General features: G+C 40.3%; 1 non-coding gene across 1 annotated transcript; it reads left to right on the top strand.

Moving 5' to 3' along the window:
• Window positions 1-15,329: 15,329 nt before the first annotated feature.
• Window positions 15,330-15,436, top strand: LOC127077516 (small nucleolar RNA R71). Its single transcript, XR_007787315.1, has one exon. It is a non-coding gene; the product is annotated as a small nucleolar RNA R71 (small nucleolar RNA).
• Window positions 15,437-24,200: the final 8,764 nt, after the last annotated feature.

Raw genomic sequence — 24,200 nt, 5'->3', positions numbered from 1 at the left:
ATGTCGGGAAGGGACTTATTGACTTGGGGTCGAGCATTAATCTTATACCTTTGTCAATTATCAAGAGGCTTGGCAACATTGAGATTAAGTTCATCCGAATGACGCTGCAATTGGCGGATAAGTCGACGATCCATCCTCATGGCGTAGCCCAAGATGTTTTGGTGAAGGTCGACAAATTCTTTTTCCCGGTTGATTTTATTGTTATTGATATGGAGGAAGATGATGATGCTCCGCTCATCTTGGGCCGACCTTTCATGAAGACCGCGCGAATGATGATAGATGTTGATGACGGTTTAATGAAGGTGAGAGTTCAAAATGAGGAAGTGACATTCGATCTATTCGAGGCAATGAAGCATTCCAAAGATAGAAATGATAGCTTTCGCATCGATGTGATCGAAGACGCTATTATGGAGGTTTCAAAGCATATTCATGAGATATCTCCTATGGAGTTAGCTCTTGACGACTCATTGGAGGTTTTCACTGTTGAAGAAGAGCTAGCTCTTGAGGAATGCTTAAAGGAACTTGATAGTTTCGACGACCTACAACCATGGGAAGTAGAGGAGGAAAACTTGAAGAAGGAGGTCATTGACGAAAAAGCGCCAATTGAATTAAAAGTGTTACCTTCGACTTTGAAGTATGTGTTTCTAGATGAGACCGAGGCAAAGCCGGTCATCATAAGCAACCTTTTGACAAAAGAAGAAGAAGCCCGTCTAATCATTGTGCTAAAAACCAATCAAGAAGCTATGGGTTGGACTCTTTCCGATCTAAAAGGAATTAGTCCATCCTATTGTATGCACAAGATTTTGATGGAGGAGGATTTTAAGCCGGTGGCTCAACCACAACGCCGCTTAAATCCTACGATGAAGGAGGTTGTAAGAAAGGAAGTGGTGAAGCTATTGGATGCGGGAATGATTTACCCGATCTCGGATAGTCCGTGGGTTAGTCCTGTGCACGTTGTTCCGAAGAAGAGTGGAATCACCGTAATCCGAAATGACAAAGGCGAATTGATCCTGACTAAAGTTGCCACGGGGTGGAGAATGTGTATTGATTATCGGCGGTTGAATACCGCGACTCGAAAGGACCATTTTCCACTCCCATTTATGGATCAAATGCTCGAAAGACTATCGGGCCAACAATACTATTGTTTTTTGGACGGCTACTCCGGGTATAACCAAATTGCGGTTGACCCGGTTGATCATGAGAAGACGGCTTTCACGTGTCCGTTTGGAGTGTTCGCATACCGAAAAATGCCCTTTGGGCTGTGCAATGCACCGGCGACCTTCCAACGATGTGTCGAAGCCATTTTTGCCGATCTAATAGAGAAAACAATGGAAGTCTTCATGGATGACTTCTCGGTATTTGGTGGGACGTTTAGTCTATGCTTGGCAAATTTGAAGACGGTGTTGGAAAGATGTGTGAAAACCAATTTGGTGCTTAATTGGGAGAAGTGTCACTTCATGGTGACCGAGGGGATCGTGCTAGGCCACAAAGTCTCTAGAAGGGGGCTTGAAGTGGATAGAGCTAAGGTTGAAGTAATTGAAAAATTACCCCTCCGGTGAATGTGAAGGGCATCCGTAGCTTTTTGGGGCACGCGGGGTTCTACCGGCGCTTTATCAAGGACTTCTCAAAGGTGGCTAAGCCTTTAAGCAATTTGCTCGCCAAGGACCAGGTATTTCTCTTCACCGAAGATTGTTTGCAAGCTTTTGAGGTTTTAAAAGAAAAATTGGTTACCGCTCCAATAATAGTCGCTCCCGATTGGAATGAAAATTTTGAACTAATGTGTGACGCGAGTGACTATGCTGTTGGAGTGGTACTTGGCCAAAGAAAAGACAAAACTTTCCATGCGATACATTATGCGAGTAAGGTTCTTAACGAGGCTCAAATAAATTATGCCACAACGGAAAAAGAACTACTTGCAATAGTGTATGCGCTAGAGAAGTTTAGGTCTTATCTTATAGGGTCTAAAGTCGTTATGTATACCGACCACGCGGCGATTAAATATCTGCTAACCAAACCGGATTCGAAGCAAAGGCTCATCCGTTGGATCCTCTTGTTACAAGAATTCGATGTGGAAATCAAAGACAAGAAGGGGTCGGAAAACTTGGTAGCGGATCATTTATCCCGATTAGTGAACGTGGAGGTTACCGCGTCTGAAAAGGAAATCCGGGAAGAATTTCCTGATGAAAAATTGTTTAAGGTTCAAGTTAGGCCGTGGTTTGCAGACTTTGCGAACCACAAGGCTAGTGGTTTTGTGCCTGCCGACCTAACTTCGAACCAAAAAAGGAAGTTCCTTTCGGATGCGAAGTATTATGTTTGGGATGACCCATACTTGTTTAAGTTGGGTAGTGATAACCTATTAAGGAGATGCGTAACTGGTGATGAAGCCCAGAGCATCCTTTGGCATTGTCACAACTCGCCTTATGGCGGACATTATAATGGGGTTAGAACGGCCACTAAAATTCTTCAATCGGGATTTTATTGGCCAACTATTTTCAAAGACGCACATACCCATGCGCAAAGTTGTGACAGTTGTCAAAGAAGCGGTGGGATAGGTAAGAGAGATGAGATGCCTCTCCAAAATATCCAAGAAGTGGAAGTATTTGATTGTTGGGGCATAGATTTTGTAGGACCTTTCCCACCCTCTTATGGGAATGAGTACATGCTTGTCACTGTTGATTATGTCTCTAAGTGGGTTGAGGCGATCGCCTCACCTCGGGCGGATGCCAAAACGGTGATAAATTTTTTGAAGAAAAACATATTCTCCCGTTTCGGAACCCCCCGAGTGTTGATAAGTGATGGAGGGTCACACTTTTGTAATGCACCTTTGGAAACTATTTTAAAACATTACGGTGTATCGCATAGGGTGACAACTCCGTACCACCCTCAGGCTAACGGGCAAGCTGAGGTCTCTAATCGAGAGATTAAGAGAATCCTCGAAAAAACCGTGTCTAATTCAAAAAAGGAGTGGTCCCAAAAATTGGACGAAGCATTATGGGCCTACCGTACGGCCTTTAAAGCTCCAATTGGCCTAACTCCCTTTCAATTGGTATTTGGTAAAACTTGCCATTTGCCGGTTGAATTGGAGCACAAGGCCTTGTGGGCCCTAAAGTTTTTAAATTTTGAACATGAGTTGGCCGGTAACAAAAGGAAAGTGCAACTACTAGAGTTGGAGGAGATGCGCAATGCCGCATACCACTCAAGTTGGTTGTACAAGGAAAAGGCAAAGAAGTATCACGACAAGAAGCTCCGTAACAAAGAATTTGTGCCCGGACAATTGGTCCTATTGTTCAACTCCCGGTTGAAATTGTTTCCCGGGAAGTTGAAATCAAAATGGTCGGGGCCATTTCGGGTGAAAGAAGTAAAGGAATATGGGGCTATTGTCATTGAAGACATAGACCAGAAAGATAGTTGGACAGTGAATGGCCAACGATTGAAAATTTATCTCGGCGGTCATGTGGATCGCGAGAGCTGTGCTCTACCGCTCGATGCTCCTCTGTGAGCATCGCACCGTCGAGCTTAACCGACGTTAAACAAGCGCTTGTTGGCAGGCACCCCAACATTGTAAGTATTTACTGTTTTTGTGTTGTGTTGTGTTGGGTTACCTTATGATAAAACTGTTCTGGATAAACTTGCAAGTGCTGCATTTGAAAAAAGCACTTGCTGTCATGCTCGCTAGCATCTCGCTAGGCGAGGCAGAGCGAGCAGGTTCGCAAGCTGCTCGCTAGGCGAGGCAGCAGCGAGCGCTGCATGACAGTTTGTATTTAAATCTCAGCAGGGCAACCATTTTGCCCCAAACTCAAAAAATTTCTGTACGGCTCTGCTGAGGAATTTTTGATAAGCTCTTCACACTCTCTCATTTGCATCTCTATCACCAACACTTGCTCTATTCGGTCATTTGCAAACTCTACTCTCTTCACATTTCCGAATCCGTGTAACTAAGGTTTGCCTTACTACATTTTTCTTGTTGTTTGAATTCTAAATTTCCAATATGAATAGCAATTAGGATGAGTGGAGTATGGGAAACTTTAGCTTTGCATGTGGTATTTAGGGTTTTGCAAATTGGGATTTTAGGTTTAGGAATTGGGGATTTTTAGGTTTTGCATGCAAATAGGTAATCCCCAATAGCATAGAACGATTATTTGCTTGAGAAATCATTAGGTTCTAATGTGGGAACCAATTGAGTATGGGTTTTGGGGGAGAATCTCTGAACATGCTGAAAAACCCCAAAACCCGTAAGGTTCGTTAGCACTCGCTAGGCGAGCCTGGGGCGAGCGTTCGCTGCCACTTCGCTAGGCGAAGCAGCAGCGAGCATGGCAGTCTTTTAAATTATGCTTTGATGTCTAATCTGTTTGTTTGGTGTGTGTTGTTTCCTCTCATATTTTGCAGAATGGAGTCAAGGTCTGGAGCGGGTAAGAAAAGAAAGGGAGCGACTACTTCTCGGACAGTGCCTATCCAGTTTGACCAAGACAAGTTTGTCGGCCCGAAGCAGGCTGCCAGATACATCGCTCTGGAGAAGCGGAAAATACTTCCAGAGAAGCGATTTCTAATCAACCCACAGGGCACTTACAGAAATTTTGCCGGGTTGATTGACGCGAAGAATTGGGATCGGTTGATTAATCCCTTAGAGCATTACGACATAGCTACAGTGCGTGAATTTTATGCTAACGCCTGCCCGATGACGACGAGCCCTTTACTTGGGTATCTAAAGTGGCCGGGCGTCCAATTGCATTTGATCGGGATGCCATCAACCGAATCCTTGGGGAACCGCTCCAGCTGGGAGCTGAAGAGAGAGACCAATACCACACAGACCTACGGCTTCACCGTGATGTTCCTGCCATTACTGCCGCCCTGCTTTTACCAGGGAAATCGGTTGAGCTGAACCCATCTGGGGTTCCAATGAGGTATCACCGGGAGGACATGACTCCCATGGCTCAACTGATACTGCTCTTGGTTTTGACCAACATCCAGCCTAAATCACACACCTCTACTGTGCCTATCCCAGTGGCACATTTGGTCCATTCCATCCTCACCAATGTCGAGATCGATGTGGCGAGGATCATCGCAAATGAGCTGAAGTCCGTGGTCGAGAGCGGGCTTAAGTCGGGGGCTCGTGTTAATTGTCCCCTAGCTTTCCCGTGTTTGATCATGAGTTTATGCGTTCAGGCAAGGGTGAGACTTCCGTCTCGTGGGCAGGTAAGGATCCCGTCACCTATCGATGATCGGTATGTGGCCAAATATTGTAGAGTAAAGACTACCGGTGGCAGTACAGCCTCGGGAAGTACTCGGGCTTCTGATGGTCCTGGTACTTCTACTCCTAGACTTGATCCGTACGTTCGAGTTGTGTGCAATTACAGTTTGGAATGGATGGCGGCATCCCAGAGAGCCATGTTGGATATGCACGACTCTATGCAGCGGTTGCAGCTGCAAGGAAGTGGTGCCCATGCTTTGATGACGCATGAGCAGTTTCTGCTTCACTCCAACTGGCCTGTGGACACGCCAGTGTATAGTGAGGGGGTGGACGCTGATGCTGATGATGATGATGTTGATGATGAGGCTACCGGTTCTGAGGCCGGTAGCGAGGAGGAGTCCAGAGCCCTTAGTGGGTTAAGTTTTTGTATTTTTTTTAGTTTTTATGTCATTTCTATTTGTATTTTCGGATTTTGTATCTTGATTTTGGTGTTGTACTATTGGGGTGTTTTGTCCCCCATGAACAAATTTATATTTTCAGTTAATGTTATTTATTTATGTTTTTAATTTTGTGTGTTTAATAAATTTTTGGTTGATTGAGTGGCAAACCCTTCTAGATTGGTTGCTCCTCAAGAAGTACCCAATGAAGGTGCATCCGAGCTTGGATGGCAATGATAAGAATAAACAAGTGAATGAAGCTAAGGTACATGGTTACCTTCAGCTAGAATTTTAGAATGCATTAGGAACTCTACTCTTTTTGGTAAATTGAATATTGTCTTTTTGCAACATAATTGAATGAATGTTTCATCTAGAACTTAAAACCACAAATTGTGAGGAAACCTCCATTGTACACTCAAATGCTGGATTCTAATAAGTTTTGTTGATTCATGAGATTCATGCTTTGTCTTTTATTATTGTGAAATTGTGGAAGCAATTAGAAATGATCAAGGCACTTGTTTTCTTTTGAGCACAACTACATCCAAAAACAACTTACCTGTGAGCAGAGAGAGTATTTGTTAACCCCTTTGAGCTTAAACAGTTGAATCTCGGCTTGAAATAAAGCGAGATCTCAAAAATCTTTTTTTTACAACCCGGAAAATCTTGATTATTGTTCTTTTGCCGTAAAAAGTTAAGAGCATTCACTTAGGGTGAGTAAGAAATAAGTTGGGGAGAACGAAAAAGAATCGGTAAGTACCACAACTCTTGAAAAAGAAAAGAAAAACCGAGCAAGCATAGAAAAATATATGTATAGAAAATATAGAAAAGAAACATCTGTTTTGTATATATGATGTGAAAGAAAAGAACAAAAATAAAAAGAATGAAAATGAATGCTTGCTTGGAAGAAAAATACTGAAAAATAAAAATTGAGTTGTGGAATATGTGTTGTGAAGGTTTCAAATAAGAAACAAATGAAACAAAGTCGAGTAGTGTGAATAATACTGTTAATGTCTCTTTTGCATCGGCACTTTCGTTTCAATGGCCTTAGAAATGACCCTTGTTTGTTAACCTAACCAAGCTTCAACCGAAAAGCCCTTAGTGATCTTTATGCTTCCACAGTACCATTTATAATTGTTAGACATTGTATGAATCTATTTGATTTCTTCATTGTTTGTTAGAGAGTGAGATTAATCCCGCGGTTGCAAACGCGTAAAATCTTCATTCCTTATTCGAAGAGGAGAGATAGGATGATTCATTCAGAATAGTACTGTTGTAGATAGATAAATATTTTGCATTGCTATTTAAGTTTTAGTTCTTGTGTATTATTTTATTCAAACCGTTGGAAACTTGTATTTGCTGATTTCGCTTGTGTTTGAGCCGTTTATCCAACTTCGGAGAAACCATTTTCTTAAAGCAAATCCTCTTGTCCTTCAAGAGGCATACTTTGCTTGAGGACAAGCAAGAATCTAGTTGGGGAGAGTTGTTAGATGCCCAAAAGTGCTTAATTGAGCTATCATATGTGGGCATCTTTCACTCTATTTCCCTGCTAAAATTGTCAAAATCACCTTGGTTTTTGATGAAATGCATTACATTGATAAACAAGCTTGGTGCCTTTGATTTGTGTGTTATTGTGCAGAAAGAAGGCATGAAATAATTGAAATTGAAGACACAAGAAAGTTGGCAAAGGAACCAAAGCAAACAAGCATTCATCAGCCTGCTCGCTAGGCGAGGGCTGTGGCGAAGCACTGGTTCGCTAGGCGAGCGCCAAGCGAAAAGCTCCAGTAAATTGTCAATAAATTCGCCAGGCGAGCTGACAGCGAAGGTGGTAGCGAGTTCGTTCTGTTTTGGTGAAAAGCGCATCCAGCACTCACTCGCTAGGCGAAGCTCTGGCGAGTCCCCAGCGAGCATTCCAGTAGCGAAACCTCTCAACCTCGCTGGGGCGAAGGTTGAAGCGTGTCCTTCGCTGGGCGAAGGTATGTTCGCTAGGCGAACATGACAGTTCAGCTGACCCTGTTTCTCTGGGCGCAGGTGCCTTATGTGCCCATATTAGACCCTCGCTAGGCGAGCCATTCTGCTCGCCTAGCGAGCATGACAGCCCAGCAGAGGTCTATAAGTAGCAGGTGCCACTTTTGAGCACCATACCTAGTTTTACCTCATTTTTCCACTTTAAATCACCTTGGTTTTTGATGAAATGCATTACATTGATAAACAAGCTTGGTGCCTTTGATTTGTGTGTTATTGTGCAGAAAGAAGGCATGAAATAATTGAAATTGAAGACACAAGAAAGTTGGCAAAGGAACCAAAGCAAACAAGCATTCATCAGCCTGCTCGCTAGGCGAGGGCTGTGGCGAAGCACTGGTTCGCTAGGCGAGCGCCAAGCGAAAAGCTCCAGTAAATTGTCAATAAATTCGCCAGGCGAGCTGACAGCGAAGGTGGTAGCGAGTTCGTTCTGTTTTGGTGAAAAGCGCAGCCAGCACTCACTCGCTAGGCGAAGCTCTAGCGAGTCCCCAGCGAGCATTCCAGTAGCAAAACCTATCAACCTCGCTGGGGCGAAGGTTGAAGCGTGTCCTTCGCTGGGCGAAGGTATGTTCGCTAGGCGAACATGACAGTTCAGCTGACCCTGTTTCTCTGGGCGCAGGTGCCTTATGTGCCCATATTAGACCCTCGCTAGGCGAGCCATTCTGCTCGCCTAGCGAGCATGACAGCCCAGCAGAGGTCTATAAGTAGCAGGTGCCACTTTTGAGCACCATACCTAGTTTTACCTCATTTTTCCACTTTTGTACTTTTGTTAGATATTTTTACAGCATTGTTCTTGGGAGCTTTTATGCCCTAATTTTCATTTCTCTTCATCTTAGAACCATCTTCTACAAAAAGAAGGTGGATTCCCATCCAACTTCGATTATCCGACTTGGATGTTGATCAACCTTCTTTCCTTACTTGCCGACCAAGCTACCATGAAAATGAGTAGCTAAGTCATCCATTTGTCAAGGTTAGATGTAGGTGATTACTAGCTTTGTGTGTAAATGTAAGGATCCTCATATGTAAACTCTTTAATGGTAAATATATGATGAAAACTTTGTTTCTATTTAAAACTCTTTGTGTTGGTTTATGATCGAGAGATGTTTACCGACTCTTGACCTAGGTTTTCATCCAAACTTGTTTGTTAGCTAGAGATAGTAATGAATGATTTTGTTCACCATAAGGTTGAACCAAAAAAGTTGTCATTTTGATAGATTGTGTTCGAGAGAAACAATGGATCAAAATGGCAAAACTCACAATGTGTGTTCGAGAGAAACATATTGAGAGGACTTTGTGAAATGATTTATCATCTAAAGGAGTTTATAAGATTGTTGACCGAGCAAATACATGCAAAGTGATCATTGAAACCTAACTTTGGCAATATTTCTCATTTATTCAAACCAAAACTTTTACCGCAATTTATTACTTTTTATGCAAGATAACTTGATTAAAACCAAAACCCTATTGTTACATTGAGCTAAGATTAATACAACCATCGAACGGCGGTGATATCTTACAATCCCTGTGGATACGATAACAAAAACCCGACACGAAATATACACTTTCAACAAGCAGTATGGAAACAAAATAACAAGACAGTAACAACAATAAAAGTAACAAAATTGAACAGAATTGATCATAGAAAAAAAATTCATAAAAGTAAGGAATAACAATTGTCATTTATATTAAATGTAAAGACTAAAGTTAAAAGTAACAGTAAGCATTAAAATAATAATAGCAGTAAAGTGCTCCCTCCCCACACTAAAACAAAGCAGTGTCCTCATTGCTTTAATGTGAGTAGGAAAATTCAGTGATCGATGTATTTAGCCACGGTACTGTCCCAAAGAAGCTACAGCCTGGTTCAAGTGATCAAACTATTCGACGGTGACATCCATTAAGCCTAAGACATCAAGGCGCATGCTTTTTAGTTCATCTTTCACATTAGTAATTTCAGTACGGAAACCATCCAAACGGGTAAGAATTGTGGTCAGATTTTCGGCATAAGATGGAATTTCTGGTTCATTCAGATTATAGTAGTTTGGAGGGGTTTCAGGGTCAGATTCATCAACAGAGATAGGGTCATCAAAATACTCATAAATAGGTGGTGTCTCAGGAGGTGATGGTGGAGCAATGTGATTTTCATCTAAATCATATAGCCAATTGTTACGGTCATGAACACTCGTTCTCTCATGGTTTGGTAAGGTAAATAGCTGGACAACTTCATTATTAATTAGGTAGTCAAAAGCGTCTGGTCCAAGGTTTCCTAAAATTCTTCGTTCGAAGCAAAAGTCAATATCCATGGGTCGGATGGGTCCAAAAGGTGTACACTTGTTAAGTGGGTGTCTAAGTCCAATAGCATCAACTATCATGGTTACTAGGTCGCCTATTAGGATTGGGGCACGATTGTCCTGTGCAAGGTAAACAAATATTTCCATCATGAATGTTACAACATTTACATGTCGGCCTTGGTCGACACAGAGTAAGATGAAAAGTCCATCGATTGACACTAAGGTGTTGTTCTCTTCTTTTCCAAATAGGGTGTGGGCTAGTATTTTTTGGAAGTAGCGGATAGCAGGGTTGTGTATCGCATCAGAGTGCATATGGTGCGGGTCAGGGTGGTGATCTCCAGTTAAACTACCCCAAAAGTAATCCAAGTCAATGTCATTGATTAATTCCTCCTAGCGGGTAGTGAATACAAATGGGCCACTAGGAAATCCTAGAAGGTCAGCAAGGTCTCTACGGTTATAAGTGAAATCAATACCAAACAGCCTAAAGGAAATCAACCCTTTGTTGAGTCTGTAACCATGCTCGGGTATGTAAATTAGGGAGCTAATGAATTCTAGGGTAAGCTCACGGTATGTGACATACCTTCTCTTAGTAGCAGTATTCTCCCAACCTAGTTGGTTAAACAAAAACAAGATACTATTGTGGATACCTAGCCTATCCATGGCAGGTCCATCATAATATATGGATAAATCCATATCCTTCTAAGCTAAATAATCATAACGCCTTCTCTGAACTCTGTCTCTGAAAACTGTATCTACTTGTTGCATGATGAAAATTAGTTACTAACTAGTTTTAAGTTTGCCTGTTAATCAGTAGCCAATATTACTAAGTTAGTAACGAAAAACAACAAGTACATTACTGCATAGAATCAAGGAAAGGGAGCAAAAATAAAAGTAATAATAAAAGAAAGAAAACCTATAAAATGCAAAACATAAAAATAACAAAATCAATAACAAATTAAAAAGAGGCGGGTTGTCTCCCACCAAGCACTTTGTTTAATATCGTAAGTTCGACAATAACGTCGCGATATATCAGTTTTGGGGTTGAGCGGACAGCTCTATAAGTCTTAGACAATTTGAATAGTCTCTATTGTCAATATTATGATAATTCTTTAATCTCTTCCCGTTTACAATGAACGATTCACTATTTCTACCCTTGATTTCTATCGCACCGCTTCTAAAAACTTTAGTAATTTCGAAAGGACCTGACCACCTAGATTTAAGTTTTCCCGGAAAAAGCTTAAGTCTTGAATTAAATAGTAACACTACGTCGCCGACATTAAAGTCTTTCTTATATATGCGTTTATCGTGCCATTTTTTAGTTCGTTCTTTGTATATCTTGGCATTCTCATAGGCGTCTAGTCTAAGTTCTTCCAATTCGTGAATGTCTAGAATTCACTTCTCGCCTGCGGAAGTATAATTTAGATTTAGGGTCTTAATTTCCCAATAAACTTTGTGTTCTAACTCTAAAGGGAGATGACATGATTTACCATAAACTAATTTAAAGGGTGTGGTCCCTATTGGGGTCTTGTAGGCTGTCCTATATGCCCATAGAGCTTCATTTAGTTTAGATGACCAGTCTTTTCAAGATATTCCGACAGTCTTTTCTAGAATTTGTTTGATCTCTCTATTCAAAACTTCGACTTTCCCACTGGTTTGTGGGTGATAAGGTGTTGCTACACGGTGTCGGACTCCATACTTCAGAAGAAGTTTTCCAAAGATATTTGATATGAAATGGGAGCCACCGTCACTAATTACTAGTTTTGGCACACCGAATCTAGGAAAGATTATGTTCTTGAACATCTTAATCACTACTCGTGTGTCATTTGTCGGAGAAGCTACAGCCTTGATCCATTTGGAAACATAATCGACAGCTACGAGTATGTACTTATTACCAAAAAAAGACGGAAATGGTCCCATGAAGTCAATCCCCCACACATCAAAGACTTCCACTTCTAAGATGCCTGTTTGTGGCATTTCGTCGCGTCTTGAAACGTTACCAGTGCGTTGTCACAAGTCGTAATTTATAACCGCATTGTGGACATCTTTCCATAGAGTAGGCCAAAAGAAGCCAGATTGTAAGATCTTAGCACAATTTTTTTAAGTGCTTGCGTGCCCACCATAGGGAGTAGAATGGCAATGAGAGATTATATCATTTATTTCATCCTCAGGAACACATCGACGGAAAATGCCGTCGGCACCTCTCTTGAAAAGCAGAGGTTCATCCCACTAGTACTGTTTTAGATCATGAAATAATTTCTTCTTTTGTTGGTATGATAGGTCCGGTGGAAGTGCTCCAGCAGCTAGGTAGTTGACAAAGTCAGCATACCATGGCAGAGTTATATTCGTATGAATTTATTCCACGGATTCTTCTATTTCGGTATCATTTAAGGTTAGCCCAGACATGTCGCTTTCCATTTGGGCTATAAGTCGTTCGTAAGGGAAATCATCATTGATTGGAACTTGTTCAGGCTTATTCCCTTCGATGCGTGATAAGTGGTCTGCTACTACGTTCTCAGTATCTTTATTATCTTTTATTTCTAAATCAAATTCTTGTAAGAGTAAGATCCATCTTAAGAGTCTTGGTTTGGAATCCTTCTTACTTAGCAAGTATCTAATAGCAGCGTGATCAGTATAGATGATGATTTTCGCTCCTACTAAGTAAGAACGGAATTTGTCTAAAGCGAACACAACAGCTAGAAGTTCCTTTTCAGTGGTGGCGTAGTTCATTTGGGTATGATCTAAGGTTCTACTTGCGTAGTTCACATGAAGTTTTTTATGCTTCCTTTGTCCTAGCATCGCGCCTACAACATAGTCACTCGCATCACACATGATTTCGAATGGTAATCTCCAGTCAGGTGGTTACATGATAGGTGCGGTGATTAAAGCTATTTTTAATTGTTCAAATGCTGTTAAAAATTTCTATTCAAAGATAAAGTCAGCGTCTTTCATTAATAAACCAGTCAGTGGTTTGGTAATTTTCGAGAAATCTTTGATAAAGCGTCGGTAGAAACCGGCGTGTCCTAAGAAGCTTCGTATTTCTCACATGATTTTCAGAGGTTGAAGATTTTCTATAATTTTGATTTTAGCTTTGTCTACTTCAATTCCTTTATCAGATAATACGTGTCCTAGCACGATTCCTTGTTAGACCATGAAATAGCATTTCTCCCAATTCAATATGAGATTCACCTTTACGCATCTTTCAAGTACCATTTCAAGGTTTGATAGACATCCTTCAAAGCTCTGCTCACAAATAGAAAAATTGTCCATAAAGACTTCCATAATGTCGTCTATAAAGTCAGTGAAGATTGACATCATGCATCTTTGGAATGTTGCGGGAGCGTTGCATAGTCCAAATGGCATTCGTCGATAAGCAAATGTACCATAAGGGCATGTGAAGGTTATTTTCTCTTGGTCGTCAGGATGGATAGGAATTTGAAAGAATCCTGAATAACCGTCTAGATAGCAGAAGTGGGAATGCTTAGCCAATCGTTCAAGCATTTGATCAATGAAAGGCAGAGGAAAATGATCCTTTTGAGTGGCTTTGTTCAGTTTCCTATAGTCAATGCACATTCTACTTCCGGTCACAGCTCTTTGTGCTATAGATTCTCCCTTCTCATTCTTAACAACTGTAACACCCCTTTTCTTGGGTACTACATGAACGGGGCTAACCCATTCGGAGATCGAATATATGATTCCTGCATCTAATAACTTTTTTACTTCATCCTTGACTACAACACTTAAGATTGGGTTGATCCTTCTCTGGTGTTCTCTAGAGGTTTTACAATCTTCCTCTAGCATAATGCGATGCATACAGATAAAAGGACTTATTCCTTTTAGATCAACGATGTTGTAGCGTAACGCAGTTGGATATTTTCTTAAGACATCTAGTAACTTTTCAATTTCAATCTGTCCTAAGTCTGCGTTTACTATTACTGGTCTTTTGAGATCAGTGTCTAGGAATTCGTATCTTAGGTTCTTGGGTAGTGTTTTTAATTCTAAGTATGGTTTCTTCGGGCATGGCATGTGATTGGGTGTAAGTGCTAAGCATTTGCTTAGACTGTCATTTTGGTATGGTTCACGCCAATTATCATCTTCAAATATTGGAGGGATTTGGATTTTCATTATATCAAAATATGTGGTTTCTTGCATCTCCATCTCTCTTACGCACTCATCTATGACATCAAGTAGATAACAATTATCATATATAGCTGGCGCTTGTAAGAATTGTGTCAAGATGAATTCAACTTTTTCTTCTCCAACATCGAATGTTAGCTTGCCTCTTTTCACATCTATTATGGCTCCGGCGGTAGCTAAGAATGGCCTTCCTAATATAATAGGTGTAGTGACATCTTCTTTGATGTCCATGATTATGAAGTCGGTAGGAATGTAGAATTGTCCTACACGTACTGGAACATTCTCTAGTATACCAACAGGATATTTGATTGAGCGGTTAGCTAGTTGAACATACATCTTTATTGGTCTTAGTTCTCCCATGTTTAGCCTTTTACAGATGGATAAGGGCATTACACTAATGCTGGCTCCTAAGTGGCATAGAGCTTTGTTTATGACGAACTTTCCAATGACATATGGTATGGAGAAACTACCCGGGTCTTTCAGTTTGGGAGGCATGTTGTTTTGGATTATTGCGCTACACTCAGCAATAAGTGTAATTGTTTCGTTATCCTCGATCTTTTTCTTATTGGATAGGATCTATTTAAGAAACTTGGCATATGAGGGCATTTGTGTGATAGCTTATGTAAAGGGTATTGTGATATTCAGTTGCTTCAGAAGTTCAACAAATTTCTTAAATTGCCCTGCAGTTTTAGAATTTACGAATCTTTGAGGATACGGAATGGGTGGTTTATAAGTTAGTGGAGGTACATAAGGTTTTTCTTTCTCTTCGGCCTGTTGGGTATTATCTTCCTTCTCCTTCGGTTCACTTACCTTCTCAGTTGTTGTTTTGTCAGGTTTTTGGTACATGGCAGGATTTTGAAGTCTTGGATCTACGGGTCCGTCTAGTTCTTTTCCACTTCTCAATATAACGACATTTGCATGTCCTTTTGGATTAGGTTGTGGTTGTCTAGGAAATGTGCCAGCAGGAGCAGCAGTAGATGATTGTTATTGAGCCACTTGTGAAATCTGTGTTTCAAGCATTTTGTTGTGGGTGGCTAAAGCGTCTACTTTGTTTGGTACTGATTTCGTACATTCCACCTTTTGTTTGGGACTTTTCTACTGGAGTTCTTTCACCTCCCCATTGGCAATGGTTTTGGGCCATGTTTTCAATGAGTTGATAGGCTTCGTTGTATGGCTTGTCCATAAGTGCACCGCCCGTGGCAGCGTCTACTATCAATCTTATGTTGTACGTTGGGACATGTGTGAATGATCACCCAGTCTTCGAGACCGTGATGTGGACACATCCTCATCATGTCTTTGTATCTCTCCCACGCGTCGTAGAGAGATTCTGCATATTTTTATCAAAATCCGTTTATTTGAGCTCTCAGCATAGCAGTTTTGCTCGGCGAAAAATATTGGGCTAAGAAAACGTTCTTCAATTCTTCCCATGTAGTGACTGAGTTGGATGGCAAGGATTGTAACCAAGCCCAAGCTCTGTCTCTTAGAGAGAAAGGAAAAAGACGTAGTCTTATCGCATCTTGAGATACACTATTCACCTTCACAGTATCTGCATACTGCACAAACTTTGTCAAATGTTCATTAGGATCGTCCGTTGGATTTCCAGCAAATTGATGTTGTTGGACAGCTGATAACAATGAGGGTTTCAACTCGAAATCGTTTCGATCAATAGCAGGGGAAGCAATGTTGTTGTGAGGTTCTTGTTGGGACGGGGTAGCGTAGAACTTAAGAGGATGATTCTGATGTCCCACTGCAACCATGGTTGGTTCTTTAACTAGTTCAGTAGTAGGAATGATGATAGCAGGAATATTGTACCTTCGTTGGTACTCTAGTACTCGGGGTCTTAAATATAAGAAATGCTCTAATTCTGCGATTGGTAGTACTAAGTTTTCGCCTTGTGAGCGAGTACTTGGCATAGAATCGAGAAATAAGGGAAAGGAAATTAGTTTTTGCCTTAGTCTATACTACGCAATGAAAGAATCGCACTATTTGACTAAATCGTTCCCCGACAACGGTGCCAAAAACTTGATTTGAGTCGTGACTGTATATAAAATATAGTTGATCGATCACCATTTGCACTTAGTTTTCATCATCCATCCAGCATGAATCTTCAAGAATCGGTAACACTTTGTTCTTTCTTTTAGTTGATTTCCTAAGTTTTATCGCATTTCATAATTTCCTTCTTGTTTTATGTTGTATTAGTGGTTCATCTCTTTTTGTCGCATTTTATGCATTTCCGTGGTAGTTCTATTTGGTTTCCAGGTCCAACAATAAGCCCGAAAGATGCGTAAGGGAAGAACGGGAGTCAAAGACAGTGTGCAAAGCAAAATAAGGCAAAAACAGGGTGCTGACACGGGTGTCCGTGTCAGTTGACACGGCCCGTGTCAGCCTGTGCAGGAGTGGAGAGTAAGGGAGCAGAAAATAGGGGGATGACACGGGTGCCCCTGTCAGCTGACACGGCCCGTTTCAGCAAAGGCTGAAGGCAAAGAGTTAACAGAGAGCCAACACGGGCGCCCGTGTTGGCCAATTCGCCCCTTTTGCTGATTTTTATTGTTTAAGTCTCTATGTAAGTCCGGAGGGCAGTCTTGGTATTTCACTATGCTTTTAGATGATTTAGAACTATTTAGTCCATTATTGGTAAAGAGAAAAGATATATTTTTTGGATCGTACGAAGAAGAGACAGAAAAGAGAAGAGAGCTTCCAAGGAGTTTGGAGAAGAAGAGATTTTCAAGATCGGAAGAGATTGAAGATCAACCTTCATCACCAAAGAATTATAATGTCTCTATTTTGTAATTTATTTTCTTTGAATACTATGAGAAGCTAAACCCTCCAAGGCTAGGGGGTGTCCCTGAACTGCTACTGTATGAACAATATTTCTATGTTTTCATGATCATCAATGTTGTTATTAATTCACATTATTATACAAAGTTCTTAAAGCTTTATTGTATCGGGCAAATGGAATTTTGATCTATGGTTAAGGTTTAGATTGGACAAACCACCTTATCGCTTGTTGTATAATAATACTTCGGTATAATCGCTTAGGAATAAGGATCATACCGGAGTAGTCGTTAATTCTTGTTCAATTTCGTATTTCTTAACGTCATTTTGAATAGCTAAGGTATTAGGATTGAAATTAACTGTTAATGGTTTTCGGCTAAGGAATTAGAGAAAACAAACCTTGAGAATCGGCTTTGAATAATTACAACGTAGATATCGTATAATGTGGAAGTAGTGAAGTACAAAGCAATTCATACATCTTGCCCTAGCATGCTTTCTCATATCGATTAACTGATTTTTATACGCTTTGTGTAATTTATTCTCGTCTTATCATTTCGAAAACAATCAACAAACCCCCTTTGATCTTTTGTTCATTGGAATTATTGTAAAGACTTGTACTTAATACGCAGTCCTCGAGATCGATACTCGGGATAACTCCCATTTTATTACTACATCAGTGCAAATAGTACACTTGTTATTTTACTGATCAATAGTCTATCGGATACTTGACTGCAAGTGCACAGTCTAGTCGTTTAGTTTTAAAAGATATCGAACCCACATGGACCGATGGTCAAACTAATGCTATCGATGTTACTATGTTTAGCTAAGGCGATGATTTTTAGAGGTTCGGTTCAACAAAAATTAGATCTAAAGAAAATTAAGTTTTTAAGAAAATATTAATGAAGGGATATCAGTATGCAACGCATTAATTGTCAAGGATTCGATAAGTCACTGGTGTATATTTTAATTACCAAATACCTTTCAGTAGACAATACTCATTTAAAAGACTTTATCTCACACTCTCGTGATTATTGACTCGGACTATACTTTTAAGTCAGAATGTACACTCTCCTGTCCCATTTGAAGTTAAAAATACTTTTTGAAAATAAGTAAGTTCTAATTTCTTTTAAAGTGCTATCGCTGTTTTTAAAATCAATGCCTAGCCTTTACTATCCAGTTCGACCCTCACGCTCTCACGATTGTCGGTTCTAACCTTAGCTAATTTCCCACTCTCGTGGCAAAACCGTATTAAATAGATTCTTACTCTCGTGACAAAGTTAATTAAATTCAAATTAAAAACCACAGCCAGAAAGATTATTTGAGAAAAGAAGTTTACCCCGATTATTATTAAATCTCGTCTAATTAAATTGTTTACATACCGATACCGGTAGTTTAGCCAGACATGTTAAATAATTAAACACAGACGAACAGAAACAATTTAAAAATAAAGCAAACATGATTATTTAATAATAAAGCAATAATAATAATTGAATAAAAAAAACCTGGAACTTTGATTAATTGAATAGGCTAAATCTTGAAGTACTTGAGCAGTCCTCCATAGGTCGGTAGGATTCTGCTTCTTCGAAACAAATGCTTAAACTAAACTAACTAAGTTGCATAGTTCCCCAATATAGGAAACTACTACTTTTGGCTAAGTGAAAAACGGAAAGGAAAAAGGAAATATCAAAGCCTTGAATGAAAGGTAAACAAATTGCAGTCAAAGAAAATAATGCTTGCTGAAGAAAAATAACGTGAAAACAAAATTGCAGGAGCGAAAAAAGGCATAGAGATCGAATGAGAGAGATAGATCCCCGAAAGTTTCCAACTTTCATTCTTTTATAATCCCTCTTGGTCTTCGTGCTTGAGAAAAGTAAGGAGGACTTAGTTGAGTGAGGGATTCACGGGAAGGTGGTTTAAGGAGCGTAGACTGGGTTGAGTTGAGGGCGACGTGGACCACTTCTGTTTGAAACCCATTACGCTGATTTTGCATACGTGACGGTCGTGATGGACTTGTGGCGTTCGTCACACTTAAGGGTGGCGTGACGATCATGATGGTGTGTGACGGTCGTCATGTTCACAAAGTTCATATTTTCTGTTGTTTCTCTTCTGTTTCTTCTTCTTTTCCTTCCTTTTCTACACTTTGCTCATTTGAGAATAGGAATTGAAATACCTGCAAAAATAACTTGAACACTTGCGGAATAATCGGAATATAAATGAAAACGGTACGATTTTTGAATGTAAATCAAGGCAAATATACGATACATTTTCGCATTATCAGCAGTAATAAAAAAGATCGAATCGACAAGGACTTCCATTTAACAAGATAATATTGTGCAATGCATAGAAAATACTAAATTGGGGGGGGGGGGGGGGTAGAGTTTTAATTTTGAAAAAGAGAATAAAGTGTTATGTCAATAATACGAAAGCGGCCAGGTTTTGTATAAAATCCTCTATTTCTCTACTGTTGGTGTTCGATGTATTACATAAATGATATCGTCACTATAACTCCAAGGCAAATTAATAAAACTGTTATACTGAATCCCTTGGTGTATAGCTCACTAATCTATACTCTGAGTTTTCTATCCCTAGTCAACAAGCGTAAGCACAATTAGGCAATGCAATAGAACTTTAATTCCTGAGCCACTACTCAAGATCTACTATCCCTATTCAACTGGCGTAAGCACAACAATTTCCCTAGGTCCAACACATATACTAATGGTCAGTATTCCCCATGTGCCCAAATTTAGATTAAAAGAGTATCTCAAATAAAAAACCTTAAGAACAAAGTGTTCCCTATATGTCCCAACAATATTAAAATAGGTTAATCAAACACAACCTAACCTAAAGAGAATTAGATACTCATAGTGAAAATTACAATAACAAATAAAAATAAGAAGAATCCTCATTCCTTAACTGCTCCCAATCAAGAGAATCCTCTAACAGGACGTCCAAAGGTCACCCCAATGCAAGCTGATGTGCACGACTCCATGTCAAACATTTCTCTCAGTCAAACAAAAATTCTATCCCTCAAGAGACTACATAAGTTGCGGAGTCTGTCAATGGATACCATGTTGGATCCCTCCTCAAATTCTCCACTGGCTGATACTCGCAATGATGCCATCAATCTTTTCACCCAACAACTAAAAGCTAACATCTTTGAAGCTGACCTTCTTGCTGCTATGGAAGAAGATGTCAACCTTGGAAATGACATTCAGAAGCTGCTACCTGAACTCAACAAACAACGGGCATATGATGCCTTGCTTAAGTTTCTCTTTGAATTTGAGTCCTTCTTCGGTTAAGTTTGCAGGGACATTGATCTCAAGCGCTCGACCACTTCCAACCTTCAAAGTGTGACGAGTGCCATTGCAGTGGCTTGGGAAGCAAGCGATGTGGATTCCAAGAAGGTTGGTCAACTTGAAGCACAACTCCAAGAATACTATGCGAGATCCTATTCGATTGACAAAAAGATTACTTAGCATCGTGCCAAGATCCTGGAACTCTCTAACGAGATTAATAACCTGGAGAAAGAGAAAGCTGAATTGGCCTTGGGATAGTCAGTCCCTACAAAGGAAATGATTGATTCCTAAGCCATAAAAGGAGTCAAACACGCTGAAATTGTGCTTAAACTAGGGCTGGAGATCCCTCATCTGAAAGAAATTCACAATCGCCTCTGTGTTAAGCTCGACCTCTCCAAGTCCAAGCTGGAAGAATTTAAAGCACAATTTCCCATTTGACTTGTATTTTTGTTGATCTCTTTTTGCCCTTCACTATTTTGTAATGACTTTGCCATTCTCACACTTTTAATACCATTGTGCCGACTTTATTAGAAAATTATTCTTGTTTAATTCGAATTTCTTGTAGCATAGGCCTATACCATTTAAGGTACTTACCATTTACCCTTAGAATTCGTTTCTTTAAGGCTAATTCTTCAATCTCGTAAGCGTTGTTTGAAAAAACTTGAAGTATTCAAAATGGCCCCTCCCAATTTGTCGACCACTTGCCTAGGGTTCGATCTCTCTGATCCATAGGCAGAGTAACTTTCCAAACGTAATATCCACTTGAAAATTCCTTGGACTTAACCTTTTTATTATAGGCTTTGGCAACTCGTTCTTTTAGTCTTATCAACATATTCAACACTGCCAGCCTCTCTTAGTCTAAATCAACCATCTCATCTAACATCATCCCCCAATATCGATATGATGGAATTTCGTGTTGGCGTTGAACCCGGACTGATTGTAAATAAATCTCTATAGGCAAAACAGCTTCATGCCCATAAGTCAATCGAAATGGAGTTGTGGTTGTTGGCTCTTTGAGAGACGTACGACATGCCATAGGACTTGGTCTAATGTTCGATCCCAATTCTTTGGCCTCTTCCCAACATGTTTCTTGATCAAACTAATAATGGTTTTGTTAGCAGATTCGACCTGCCCTTTCTCCTGAGCATAATAGGGTGTTGAAGTTAATAATTTAATCCCTATTTCTGATGCAAACTCTTGCATATTTCGACCAGTAAACACTAACCCTTGGTCTATGGTAATAGTCCCAGGAACTCCAAATCTGTAAATAATGTTCCTTTCAATGAACTCAATTATAGCCTCTTGATCACTCTTCACTAAAGGTATTGCTTCTACCCACTTAGTAAAGTAATCAATACCGACCAATATATACTTTTGGCTTTTAGAGGGCGCAAGTCGAATTTCACCAATCAGATCTAAAGCTCATCCTTTAAACAACCAAGGCTTAACTATTGCATGCAACTCGCTTGTAGGGACATGTTGTATGCCTGAATGGACTTGGCATTCCTGGCAACATTTAGCGAAGCCAATGCAATCCTTCAGCATCGTAGGCCAGTAAACACCCTGGAGACATAATAACCATTTCATTTTGTGCCCCACTTGGTGAGAACCACATGCCCCAGTATGGGTGTTGGAAATAACCAAATACACCTCCTCTTCACCAAGGCATTTGAGTAACACTCCCTCAAGGGCCTTTTTAAATAACTCATTACACATAATTACATAATTTAAAGATCTATATTTTACCTTTCGATCTGTTAACCCGACAGGGTTCTTCAAGTAGTAAACCACATGTTTCCTCCAATCAGTATTGGATGGATTTTCAACGGTGCAAATCTTAAAGATCTCTAAGTAATTCTATTACTTCTAACCTCATATTTAGATCAATGTTGGCGCTGATATAAGTCGGCCTTCTAGTCGATCCGTGACCTAAATTTATTTCCTCCAATGGATCTTGAGGTTGCATCTTCGTAGTAGACGCCACCGATCCTTATCAAAACCTAAAGGCTCGTCATCATAGACACAATCAAACACGTGGCTCTTTGACGAACCGTGGTTCGATATTTATTAGATCATCCACGTCGAACACTTCTATTTCATTGGCCTCAATAGCCATGTATGGTACCTCAGCTTCCAAAGCCGTTTGGAGTTTGTTCTCTGCCATGTTGGGCGTGATTTGATCTAATGGGTTAAACTCAGTCATCATCACCAAGTTCGTTTCCCCCTGTTTTTCGGATTGCATCTAAGTCATATAACTTCTCTCCCATAATTTCTTGCCCCCAGGTAAACCCATGGGTTAGGTGAAGGTTCAAAGAGAAAAGTTCCTCCTCAAGAGGCACGTAAGCCAACTCTGTCGGTGCGCATGGCACTATATTTTCCAGGTTCCTGTCAAAATTTCTCTTGTCTACATGGTTAACTTCATCCATGTAGTAGCCTTGGTCTGCTTCGACGTTTTCAACTATACCATCTTCGCGCCAAATTGCTATTATTTGGTGTAGGGATGAAGGGACTGCCCCTATTCCATGTATCCACCCTCTTCCTAATAGTAAATTGTAACTAGCCATTGAAGCCATTACCATGAAAACCGTAGGTCGAGTAATGGATCCTACTGTTACATCCACCTGAATGACCCCCATGGTTTGGCCAGTCTTCCTTTCATAGTTAGAAAGGGCCATATTGTGGGGCCTGAGGTTAGTATCATACTTCCTTACTTCTTCCAGCAAGAAATATGGAATCAAGTTTACCGCTGCCCCAATGTCCACCAATATTTTATTCACGGTGGTATTTAATACCTAAGCCCTTATGAAAAGAGGCTTTAGGTGGTTCTTCATCCCTTCATGGGGTCTCTCAAAGAATTCATTATGCTCTTCGATACACACATTATCACAAAATAACAGGCTGGCTTGTGCTTTGACAGCTTCTCTTCCTCATAATCTTCATTCTCAGCAACCTCAATCACGCGGTCGTACTCATAAGGGAGTACAGAAACCACATTGCATAAGACGTCGAAATATCCTTCCGACCTAGAATCAAAGTTGTATGTTATCAAATCATCTTTACTTTCCTGCTCATCTTCCTTGTCCCTTCCTTTCGTCAGGCTTATCTTAGTTGAGAACAACTTTCTTCCTACTGGTTTTTTCATCTGATCAGTCGTTGGCTTCTAGTGTTGCTTAGTTTCACTCGACTCAGTAACATCTCTTTCTTCTTTCTTCTTCCTTTGAAACCTTCACCACTGTGTCCTCGTCATGGGATTCTTTCCCTTATAATTAGCACTGGGCCTGTAAGAGCACCTTTTTGACATTTCGAATTTTTTTTATAGATCATAGAAGATCCTCGACCAATATCGAAATTCCTCCACTTCAAGTTCCTGTCATGCTCTCCTCAAACAGGTTTAGTCCATTTCTCCTGAGGTTTGGCTGTAGGCTTGTTAGTATTGGGCCTAGCCTTTTGAAGTCCAGGCGTCAGTTCCTTTCTCTCTAGCACTCCTCTCTTGTTGAAGTAGTACTGAGGCCTGACCTTCTTCTTATTTTCCTTCTCCTCGGCTTTTTAAGCACTCTCAATCTTTTTAGCAGCCCTCTTATCAAACACACTGCTGCAACGAGGGCATATAATCACCTCGGAGTCGTCAGTTTGACACCTGTATAGGAATCCCACGACACTTTCACCAACTTTGGGAAAGACAACTTCAATTTGATTGTCACTCTCTTCAAATTCATCCATGTTGAAATATTTAGTGATTTCAACCATGTTAACAACTGCAAGCTCCACGTAACTAGCATTTACAACCTGCAATGGGTCAAAATCAATCTTCATGGGAGCTTTTCCCTTAGCAAATTTAAGTTTGCCTTCATTCACTGCATTATGCACAATATCCCTGAAAAGAAAACATTGTGAAGTTTTATGTCCTAAGAAATTGTGATACTTACAAAATCCTAGTTTCTTTCTTTGTTCTAATGGTGACACTTTTGCACCCGGAGGCACCAGTACCTAGCCATATGAAACTAACAAATCTAAAATCTCATCACATTTGGTCACGTCGAAGGTGTAAGTTTGCTTAGGGAAT

Source organism: Lathyrus oleraceus, chromosome 4 (assembly GCF_024323335.1).
Source record: "Lathyrus oleraceus cultivar Zhongwan6 chromosome 4, CAAS_Psat_ZW6_1.0, whole genome shotgun sequence".
In the NCBI taxonomy this organism is placed as follows: domain Eukaryota; kingdom Viridiplantae; phylum Streptophyta; class Magnoliopsida; order Fabales; family Fabaceae; genus Lathyrus; species Lathyrus oleraceus.
Note: the sequence above shows the minus strand (reverse complement) of the source record. Positions and strands in the feature narration are given on the sequence as shown.